The 12,337-nt window shown below is 39.3% G+C and overlaps 1 long non-coding RNA gene across 1 annotated transcript; it reads right to left on the reverse strand.

The window, feature by feature from the left end:
- Nucleotides 1–5,200: 5,200 nt before the first annotated feature.
- LOC105356119 lies at nucleotides 5,201–6,457 on the reverse strand. The gene is made up of 2 exons (XR_910368.3): nucleotides 6,097–6,457; nucleotides 5,201–5,584 (listed from the first exon to the last, which is right to left on the reverse strand). It is a non-coding gene; the product is annotated as an uncharacterized LOC105356119 (long non-coding RNA).
- Between the last annotated feature and the right edge of the window lie 5,880 nt (nucleotides 6,458–12,337).

Raw genomic sequence — 12,337 nt, forward strand, 5'->3', positions numbered from 1 at the left:
AATGGGACAAAAGCTGAAAAACTACCACAGTGAAAATACTGACACAGGAGCATAAAGGTACATGATCACATTCAGGAGCTCAAGAATTCAGGATTTGAAACAGAAGCGATGGCTTTGAGGCCATGTTGCCTGATTGTGATTCTCATTTTTAGTCATTTTTTTTTCAACATCTCAGTACAGAGAAACGATCTCTGAATAGGAGTGCAATCTTCCGGGGGAACTCCGCGCTGCATTATTATCTTTTATTGCTTTTCCTATATCCCATCCCATCTGAAGAGTCCCCCAAAGAAACCTATGTGACAGTTGGCGCTTTAATGAGCAGGCTGGGGTGGGGCGGAGTTTTCGGCGCCCTATATCAGAAACACCCCCAGGACTAAATAACAGTGTATAGGATAACATATCTATGACAGATTGACACACAGAACCAAGAGACGTGAAGGGAGAAATGATTACACCCACATACGGAGGGGGGGGGGGGGGGGGGGGTCCTGCTATAACCTGCCGCTTACAAGCCTGGATTGAATCCAACGTTTGGGCTTCATTTAGTTTGCACTAAATAAAATTATATAAAAGGGGTCATTAAAATACGTTATTATTGGCATCATGCAAGACAACAGTCGCCTTTTTAATCCAGTTTGGATCGTACTGGAAGAAACGTAACCCAGTGAAAGATATTCAAGGCATGAATCTGATGGCATGCTGTATCACAGAGTTCATGCCAAGAGGAAAGTTCTGCTTGTGGCAATTTGACTGAAATTTCATCCAGGTTGCATCTGCCCCCCCCCCATCTCCCCTGCAAAGTGCCAGCAAATGATCAAATGCAGCATTCTTGCAGCGTGTGAACGCAGCTTTGTTGGAATTCGAATGCGATCGGTTATCATGGCATCAAGGGGGAAATGCTATTGATTGTGTTAGTGGTTTCCTGCAACACACACACACACAGATGGTATCCCGTAACAGCTGCTCAGATGTGTTTGAATTTGTTTTTGGTTGCTCTCATGGTTGAGACAAATTAATGGGCTATGGTGGGGGCATCAGATCGATTTCCAACTAAGTAAGAATAAAAGAGGTTTTGGCGTGAATTATCATACTTAATATTTATTTTGATTTCTGATTGTCTTCTCACCCCCCACCCCCCTATGTGGAATATGTTCATCTCATTCATTCAATTGTTTCAAGGAAGATTTAAAGTCTAGTTGCTGAGACTCAACTTCAAGACCTTTCCACCTGGATAACTGAGAACCTTCACTGATATATTGCAACAAGTTTTTGGGGGAAACCCTGAAAATGGTCCAAGAATGTTAGAAGACAGCTAGAAAAATTGCAGACTACAGGAAACCCTAAAGGTTTAATCTAAGATGCAGACAACAAAGCCATCTCCCCTTAAGTCTACACTTCCATTCCACTGTTAAGAGTAACAGAGCGGACAAGATCCTCCAAAAAAACAAAACAAAACAAAAAAAAAAACACGAAAAGCTGCTCAATAAAATAATTCAACAAGTCATTTTTACCATAAAAGTATTGGACCAGAAGCTGGTTATTCTTTGAAAGGAACTAAGCAATGTTCTCCCCAAACAAAAACAAGAGGCAGTTTGTTTGAACATGCACTTTGGTCTGTTCTGCTTGACGCCGGCTGCCTCTATTACCTTCAGAACCTTGGCCAGGCGTTGGTTGTGTTGCTCTTCTGTCTCTGCATGGATTAACACATGATCCATAAAGATCTCTAAACCTTCCAGGTTAGCTAGAGTCTCTGCCATTTTTCTCTGAAAATTTTCTGGCGACTTGTAATGCCGAATGGAAGAAGGCGGTAAGCGTACCTGCCAAATGGAGTAATAAAAGTGGTCAGCATCTTACTCTCCTCATGCAGGGGAATTTGGTAGAATCTACTTGCTGCATCCAGTGCTTTGAACACTTTTGATCCTTTGAGTATGGGCAGTATCTCCTCCACATGGGCATGAGATACTTCTCCCGCTTTACTGCCTTATTCAATTTCCAGAGATCTGCACCAATACGAACCTTTTTTTTGTTCGGTTTGAGGACTGGCACCATTGAAGCACACCATTCTGTTGGCTGTGTGACCCTTTCAGTTAGGCCTTCTGTCTCCATCCTTCTTCAGCAGTGACTCCAGCAGAAAAGGTATCCGTCTGGCCACATGCACTGCGTATGGTTGGGTGTCTTCATGCAGGCCTATTTTTACTGGTTCCATTTTAAACAGTCCTCCAGCTCCAAACACATCAGAGACCTCTTTGAGCCTCTTCACTAGGCCTATTTTTCTGCGACCCAATAAGCAGCCTATTCCTTCTATCACGTACACATTAAATGAAACCTCCCCATGCATTTGAGGTCACCTGCAGGGCTTACAAAGTGTGCGACTGGAGCCACCAGTTGACCAAGTTGTCCGTCACACTTCAGGCCTGAAGATCCAGCATCGATTCTTTAATCTTCTGATAGTCTGCAGATATCTGCTGCTCCTTCTTTTTAATCTTCTCCACCTCCTCTCTGAGCGCTTGACTTTCTGCTGCTAATTTCACCACTTGCTGCCGACAAAATTTCAGCGGCTCCAGCAGCGCCTGGAATTCCTTTTTGTCAGCAGCTTTTTGTCACTCAACTCTAGAACTTTTCCAAAGCTGCTACCAGTTGTCCTGGTATCTGAGCTCGGAGGTGTTTTTCCAATGATGACCTAGTCAAAACCCTCGATGATAAAATCCTCATATTCTTTCAGATCCTCAGATTCAATGATTTACTGTCTGTGATTATAATTGTATGTAATTGGAGGTTTGTTTGAACACAGTGGTCTTACACTTCCTGCTTCCTACTCACTTGGCATGACACCACCCAAGAAAAATCTATTAACTTCAAGTAAAATTGTCACAATCTGCACCTTATCTGACGTTGTGTATGTTTAAGACCCACTTCATTCATCTTTTGATGTATTTTCATAGCGTTTCCAGTGTTCTTTCAGTTAGGATTTTGCTATTTTTAGCAAAAACTAAAAAAAAACAAACAAAAAAACGGTTGTTTTCTAGGACATAGTTTCTGCAGAGCGGCAGAAGTTCATTTGAAATTAAGAAATTTAAAATTAAAATTATAGCTTATTTTTTATATATGTCCGCCATCATCAGAAAAATGCCAAACAATCATGTTAAAAACACCAGAAATACATGTTTTAACCCTTGTGCTATCCTAGGCACTTTAACATTGGGAGTTGGGTCATCTAGACCCACTAGACAGTGCTCTGAACCTTTTTTCTTCAATGATTTGTGATCTTCACTGGTGTCCATGGATTACATGAAATCTTTCCACCTTTATCCACCTTTGTCATGGTAGGGAGAACACGTCAATGTAAGGGTGGGGTCATGGGATAGCACAAGGGTTAAGGAGTGGGTGTTTTTAAGGACCTGTGAGAGATTGAAACCACTTTTAACCTTTAAAGCAGATATTTAAATATTACCAACATTAAACTTTTTTGCAATGCTTGCTGATTTCACATGAAGAAAACTGGTCATAACTTGTTTTGCAAATTCATCAGAAATGCGATTTGGCATAAATGTGTATTGAGAGCTGTCTTTTGATCAGATTGATATTATTTTTTTTCCTGTGCTCCTGACTTCTGAAAGATTCGTTGTAGCTCGATCAGTTAGGAGCAAGTAAAATATGGTGAGGGCTAACAAACAGAGTGCATCCATGCCCTCGGGGCAAGTGTATGACAACATTTTATATTTAACAGGGGTGGAGAAGAGCTGGATGAATGCCACATCCAGCAAGATGTGAACTCCTGGAGAAACACAACCGATCTTTGCAACTCTGAACAAACCTCCTCCAAAAACATTCAACAAATAAAGGTTTTTTAACCCATTTATACAGACTTTTGATAGATTAAATCCACTTCTGAGCTTGCAGTGGTGGATGAATTAATTTATTACTTCAACAAGCTAATTGACCCTGTACAAACATTCATATCCTATGTGATACATGCAAGACCGATATCTCATAAGCATGTTTCAATATTTTCTTAAAAACCCATTGTACATTATTTGGTCAATGTTTTCTGCAAGAAGTTCAACAAAATTCCACTAGGGGCAGTAAAAGAGCTTTTCCTGCTCATTTCAAAATGTCTGCCTCCGTGAAATCTCAAAACACTTTAGGCGGGAAGAGTTTAGCTAATTGTCAAAACTTTATAGTGAGAATCGTTCATCTATTTGTTTTCATTATTTTAAACAACTCTTTGCTGGATTGAAAAAATGTAAAATTAGCTGGTAATTCATTCTTTGTTATACAATTAGACCATGTTCAAAATGTGTGAATCAAATGATCAAATATGAGACAGTGCTGTCAGCTGCATTTTTTCCTGAACACTCATCTTAATATTTTTGCATCTCAAAGGGATCATGCAAAATCAACTTTTAGAGCTTTTGAGAGTACTTTAATGTTAATTCCTCACAAAAACCATCCCCAAAGCAGTATTTCGTTCCATTTTCACATTTCTGAGTGTTCCTCTAAATTTCTGTGCCCTGAACACCAGCTCCTCCCAACCCACAAAAATGAGTGGGTTCTCCCATTGTGACGTAGACAAGTGAGAAACAGCCCCTTCTTTAATTTTATATGCACAATATGCACATCCATCTTTGCAAAAGTTCGTATGATATTGTGACATTTTGGTTTTATTTCCTTTCCATATAACATAAAGACTCACTTTGATCATCTTTTGATCTGTTTCAGTGTTCCCAGTGATATTTTAATTAAGATTATGTTTTTAGCCAAAATCAAAGAACCTGTGTTTTGTTTGCTAGGAAAGTTTCTGTAGAGCTGCAGTAGTTCAGTAGAAATTCTAATTAGAGTTGTGAGTGGAGTTGGGGAGAAATCCTGCACTCATTTCCCATCATGCCTTTGTTTACACTCTCTCCTGCGAGCTTACAACCCCAACCTTACATCACCAGTGCAAAAAAGATGATGAGCAATATTGGAGCTACCCAACCATAAATTTTGGAGGCAGATGCTAGCTCAATTGAGGAAAACAAAGACATACATAGATCTAGTTGACTACAAGTGGATGGACTGGAATGGAGCAGAGCAAGGAGCCTGCAACCTGCCCATTGTAGTTTGTACATACCAACTGTAGCACTTGTGTCAAACTTAACCAGCAAAAGCTACACGAAGTTACTAGGTTCTATTTATGAAGAGAAGAAAAAACAACAATGTGTTTAAATAACAGAGGGCAGGTTTATTACATTACCTTTCACAACACAAAATAGAAAAACAACATAAACAATAATTTGTTCCTAAAACTGAATTCTTTTACAAAATAAATCAGCTTTATAAAAAATAGTATAAAATAAATTGTCCTTTGTCTCGTTTGTGCACTCAATTTGTTCTCTACCCGGGTAGGATAAATGAATGTGTATAGGAATATTCCTTATCTCTTGTCCTGTCGGATTGGGTTAAATCCTGTTGATGGGAATCAGTAACAGCTGGCCACACTGTACGTCAATCTTCAACAGGATACTCTCGTTCTACGCCTGGCTCGCCATCCACTTCCAACGAAGAATTGTAGTCCGAGCTACAATTGAGGGTCATCAAAACAATTCTGCACATAGTACAGAATAAATCAGACACATTATAATCTATATTTCAAGTGAGATCTCATCTTTCAATAGACTCAATATCTTTTCCCTGTAATTTGGAAATTGTTTTTATGGTTTTCTTTTTTTAGTAGTTCACCAAAACCAATTTACGAACAGAAAATTCAGTAATCCTTTTAACAAGTATTTACTATTAGTAAAAGGAATTTCCCTTTCCACAAATCTGAAAAAAATAACTGTATGAATAAAGTTTTAACAAATAAAATTATTATAACCATGGTGTAATACAATTCTTTTTAAACAATGAATACTTCAACCACCTTTTCAATTAACTTTTCAAAAGTACATATTCACGCATATGTATACCAGAAAGAGATCAAATAAAGTAAACATTTATAACACAGTTAATACACAACTTAACATTTTCTACATACTCCGAATTGTTTTGTTCCCCTTTTTAACAAAATTTAATTTAAAACATAACCGTCAACTCCACATACAACTCTTTCCTACTCACCGGAGTTTCCAAGAATTCTTAAACACGACACGCGTTCACAACGTAGCCGCTCTGAAAATGTTCTTTCGGCACACAACGTAACCGATCTCAAAAAACAAAAAGTAGCTTCTTTTAATTCTTCAACTTATTTTTCTTCTTCCGTCTATAACACTGCCGATCTTTCTCTGCTGGTCACGCAGCTCCTTCTCTGCCTCGTGCTTGCAAGAAAAAAAACACGCAGACACAAGATGGCACCCTCCACAGAGCCCTGCATGGTATGCCTGGAGGGCCAAACCATCTCTACCGCAAAGGAAAAATTAACCCTTTAATTGCCAGTAGGAAAATTAAATGCTTTTTCTAAGTGGGTTACACAACCAAACGCTTTTTCAAACTGCATTTTTTATGTGCTCCTGATTCGCAATGATTTCAATAAAGAAATACTCAGACATGCATTTTTAAGCTGACCTTTCTTTGTAAAAAAAAAACAAAAAAAACACAATTTTCATTGGAGTGGGTCTTTCAGGTAAGGTAAAAAGAAAAAGTTAAAACAGTAAATTGGATTTTTTTTCAAATAAATACATTAAATTAGTATGCTTTTTATTCAAAAATTTAAACTACAATCACAAAAGGTCCTAAATATATCCAGAAAACTTACACTTCATATAGAGCAAATGTTGGGGGAAATGTGTGGATTGACAGAATCAATCCCCCTACAACCGGAGTTAACAGCGGCCCATTATGGGCAAACCATCTATGGTGACTGTTCGAGGCGTTTTATTTTCTATTTATTTGGGGGGGGGGGGGGGGGGGGTTGTAGGGACACCCAATGAAGCAGAAGCTGATGTCGGTGGTGATAACTGCTTATATTACAGATGAGAGGGCTGGATTCTTGTATGTGTCTAAGATAACAACAGAGTAGAAATCTGATTGTAAAAGAAAAGATGTTGGTAGTTACATTATAAAAGAACAGTTCCATGGCTCCATTAGCTGGAAATACTGATGGAAATCATCTCTACATCCAAAGTAAAGACAGATGTGAAATGAGGATACTCTGCAGAAATTGAGTGCTTCAAATAAGCTGCTGTTAATGGTGATCTTTTGTATTAAACTGTACTTTAAATGTTGTATTAATCACTTTACATTGGATGGTGGGGCAATGTTCACAGGTAAGACATAAATATGACATCCATCCATGATCTTATCATTTCACTGATACACCAACTCTGTGTCAGCTCAGCCTTCAATGATAAATGACAGTTGACTGCAAAGTTTGTCCCGTATAAAGTTGTATGCTTGTAAAAAATAAAATAAATAAAAAAGCTTTTATTAACAGTTTAGCCGCAGGGTGAGGTTGATTGCAACATAGCACAGTGGTTAGTGAGAAGACCTTTTGTCAAATCCAGGCTGGATCATTTCAATGTGAAGTTTCTACGTTCTTCTCGTGCATGCCTGGATTTTCTCCGGGAACTTCAACCTAATCAAACAGTCCATAAACATGCTTCATGGGTTAACTGGTGAATCTAGATTGTCTTTGGATGTAAATGGGAGAATAGGTGGTATATCTCTGTGTGGCCCTGTGATGGACTGGTGAACCGTACAGGGTGTACCCCATTGTCCTGGGATAGGCTTTAGCAGCCCCGTGTTCTTAAAAGGGATTAGGCAGGTTTGAAAAATGGATGGACAAAACCTTCCCCCAAGAGTTTGGAGCATGTGTATCCCATTACAGATCTAGTAGAACTGACTCAGCATGTCATGAAACAAACTGTATTGCAATGGGAAAGCATGGTGATGTTAGTGTGATAGTGAGGGGCTGCATAACAGTTTATTGTTATAACAAAGTTTGTATTACTAGACAAAAAAATCAAAGAAGACTATCATTTGTCTCTGTCAACTCAAGAATCCCCAGAAAAGTAGCAGTCCACCAGCAAGGTCTACTGTACCTCAGATTGATCCAAAAAAGGAATGTTTTGGACATGTGTAGCCAACCTGTCAACAAAAGTCTGAAAAGGTCATGAGTGAAGACCCTTAAAAGTGATTCACATGGGAAAACCATCTGAACAGTTCTCCAAAGAAGAATGAAAACAAACTTGAGTGATTACAACCGCTCTTTTGTAGTTGTTACAGCAAAAAAATGCTGCAGGCAGTTATTGACTACTACCACCTATGGTTACCCTGGTTTCTTCAACCGCTATGTGCATGTCTATTTGTCCTGCAGTTCTTGCTGTGTAACTGAAATTCAGATTCAAAACTGCTGATCTACTTTCTTTGCAAGTTTTGGAATTCTTGCAGATCTGAAAACAGTTAACATTTCTGCTGCACACAAAAAGTGAAACATATAAATCCTTCTAGAATTCTCTTTGAAATCCTTCAATGGGCTGGATGAAGAGAGTCTGCAGGACAGTTAAGGACTGACAGCAGCACATTAGCCTGCAGCATTCTTTATTAAATAAGCTTGACTCGCAAGTCTACGCAGGAGAACCCATTTGCCCCATCGCAGTCACTCCCCCAAGGTGACAAGTTGATTTGTATCACATAATGCCAATGACCTGGTTTTACCTGCACACACTCATGAAGGAATCCCTAACCGTTCATTCATCAAGCAGTTCTTAAGAGTTCAGATAAGGAAAAGATAAGGGATGATTTGGGAGATCTCACATTTCTCAACTGTTTAGTCGGGTAAGAAATTCGAGGCCAAAAAGTATTGTCAGAATGCTCAGTGGTTTGCGTCTACATGGCAGCGTGCAGGAATTTCTAATAAAGCTTTCCAACTGTTTTATAATCTGTATAACCAAATGAAATCTCAGTTAGAATTTGTGTAAATATACAGAATAGATGTAGACTGCATGGTGTAGTGGTTAGCACTGTCGCCTTACAGCAAGAAGGCCCTTGTTCAAATCCCAGTTGGGTCCTATCTGTGTGGAGTTTGGATGCTCTCCCTGTTTTCTCCACGCATGCCAGCTTCCTCCCAAAGTCCAATATGCTTCATAGGTGTATTGGTGACTCTAAATTGGCCCTTGCTGTGTGAATGCGAGTGTGGTCCCCCAACAGACCTGTTCAGGGTGTACCCTGGCTTTGTCCAACAGTAGTTGGATAGGCTCCAGCAAGTTCTGAAGATGGATGGATGCAAAATACAAATATACACCTCATATGTCTGAAGCTGCATAATCCCTTTTTGTAACAGTAACATATCCAATACTACTGGTATATGTTTGCTCAGCTGCTGGACAGGACAAGTTAAAAAAAACAACAGAAAAGAATTTGTGCAAAAATAAATACATTTCTCAGACTGGGCAGACTATTTGATTTACTGTTTAACATATTTGTAAAGGTGTTGTTTGTCGTATTACTTCAGTACAGGAAGGTTCCACCCGTGCTGGAACGAGTTTGCGTGTCACATGTTTCTGTATTGCTTTTCTCTGCATAATCTTCCTTTCTTTCAAAACTGAAAACATCCACGTTAGGGACATTGGCGACAAACAAATTGGCTCTTGGACAAAGTCGTGTTTTCATCTCGTTTGTCACGACAGTTTTTTCTTGAAGATTACTGAAATGATAAGTACAGCAGGATCCTGCAGAGGATAAAAAAAATGCACTGGAGTGATGGTATATCCGTCCCATCAATGCAAACTAAACATTTACTCTACAGTTTGGATCTTGCTTCAACAACATTTCCACTTGACTACGTAAAGCCCTTTAGCTCTGGTATTCTTTCTCAGAGCAGTGTGGCCTACAAGGATCTTTGCCTGGCTGTCTTTTTTTAAAAATGATGGCCCAATATGTTCTGATCCTCATAGTGAGCCATAAAAAATATAGCAACCTTTTTAATTGATGGAAAAAGCCAGCTCTTGTTGGTTTCTCAGAAAATGTGATCGTTTTTCTTGGTGCAGTAATGTTAAATTCTTAAAGGATTGTGTATTTTTGAGCACATTGGGAATTCTCCATAAATTCCATTGAGTTCAGAAAAAGTAAACACCACCAGGAGGAATAGTTCACTTCAGTTTTAGTTATGAAGCAGGCAAAATAAAAATAATAATAAAATAAACTATGAAAAGGAGCAACACTGCATACGCTGAGAGCAGATCTCTTGGATGTCACAGAGGCAGCGGCATGTTAGCTCCTGCACACGGTCCTCCCCACCCCCCAAAGACAACACCTCCTCTTGAGTTTCTCAGGGACAAGCAGGCACAGGCAGTTCCACATTACACCATCGTTAATAGGAGGAGCTGGCAGTGGGCCATGGGAAAATAAATCTGCAACAGTTATTGTAGCTGCACTCCTGCTAACCAGCCAGCATGTGCATGAGGGTGTTCGCTCTGATTCTCATAAAGAGCGTGTCAGGTCTGGTCTGAACCCTATTTGGTTGCAACTTAACCTGGTAAAGTCCTGGAAATTGCAGAAAACAATGAACTAAAAAAAAAAAACTAAAGCTGTTTTTTAAAAATCTGAGTTTAGAGCGACATGGTGTCACTGTACCTCATTAAAATCACAGTTTCAGTGAGGTACTTTTTATGGAGGAGCTCCAATCTGCATCAGCCGTCAAGCACAGTCCAGCTCTGCCTCTAAGATTCATGTTTTCCCACATTACATATTCATTATATAATTGCAAGCAGAATGTTTTCAGTGCATTTCACCATGGCTCTTGTGCTTTACAAGGTTTTTTTTCTTCGTGAGTGACTGATGTGGATCCAGATCCAGCACTAAAACTTGACTGTGATAATGATAAGCTGTCATGCTGCCTCAGGCTGAGGTAATGCCTCTGCAGGCAGCTGAGGACAGTTTGTCTGCACTCACATTCATCGCCTTCTTAACTTTCAGCTCCGAGCTCCAACTCCGAATTTCTTCTGCATTTCAACTCATAAATGCGACTGCAACATTTGTTCTCATTTAGCTTGGCCTCATTCTGACTGGTACAAAATATATGACCTTATGTAACTGGTCTAAACCAGGCATCAAAACAAAGCAATAATAAACAAATGTTTAGGAAAAAAAATGCAGAAATAAACAGGCATATATGGAAAAAATTCTACAGATTTTAATAGGAAGACTACTGACCTACCAATAGTCTGCACACTTTAATAGTGAGTTATTGCCAGTAGAAACTTCATGCTTAGTTGAAACACAAACGTCTTGTTTTTGCCGATTCCTGTCTGTCAGTGTCTCCGCTCATGGGGCGTTTGGAAATGCTCGGCTGCCTTGGTGAACAGGTAACCTTGAGAACATTTCCACAGCTAACTCCACGGCCTTTGTCGCTCACGTCTCTGTGCCATCCCTGTTACACTAATTACTGGATACTTGGCATCCACACTTTCATTATGGTATCAAATGAAAACAAAGTGATGACATTTTTGCACATGTCTAGACAAGGGTTCTCCTTAAGCACCTTGTGAATTCTCAGAACTTGTTCCTGATTCCTTCGCAAATTCTTGGAACTTTTTAAGGGTTCTTAGACTTTAACACAAATTCAGAGAACTCTCTGCTGCACATACCAACAGGTGAGATCTGGGAAGGTGATTTTCAGCAGAAGGGGAGGCGCTGGGAACAGAAAAAAGGAGCTGACTTCAATGGGGTTTGGTGAGAATGTGGATTCATGGAAACCCCTTGAAATGTTCTGGGCAAGTGTTGACGCACAGATGTTCTGTCCTGTCTTCTTGAACATGCAAGGTTCTGAGAATTTTTTGTTTTGTTGGAATTCTTGGTTGAAGCATGACTGTTTTTTGTTGTTACTGTCAAGAGATTTCTTTCATGACTTGGTTTTTTACTGACTTAAACAAAACAATAACCTCTTCTTAACCCTTGTGCTATCCTAGGCACTTTAACATTGGGAGTTGGGTCATCTAGACCCACTAGACAGTGCGCTGAACCTTTTTTCTTCAATGATTTGTGATCTTCACTGGTGTCCATGGATTACATGAAATCTTTCCACCTTTATCCACCTTTGTCATGGTAGGGAGAACACGTCAATGTAAGGGGGGGGTCATAGGATAGCACAAGGGTTACAAAACACCAAATAATATGGATATATGACTTTGGAAATTGAATGTTCTGTTACACTTGATACTAGCAGACTTTGTGAGGCCATTAAACAGGTTAAATTTGATCTGTTGTGCAGTGAAGTTTCTTTTTTATCGTGAAGTGGTTTCTGAATCACTTCAGTCTAAATCTGAGAATTTTCAGAACTAATCACACAGGGTTTTGTTTTAACTGGTTTCACAACCATAAAAGGAGATTTTGAATCCATCCATCTTCTGCCTATTCAGAACTA

The sequence above is a fragment of the Oryzias latipes genome, chromosome 17 (genome assembly GCF_002234675.1).
Source record: "Oryzias latipes chromosome 17, ASM223467v1".
Taxonomy (NCBI): domain Eukaryota; kingdom Metazoa; phylum Chordata; class Actinopteri; order Beloniformes; family Adrianichthyidae; genus Oryzias; species Oryzias latipes.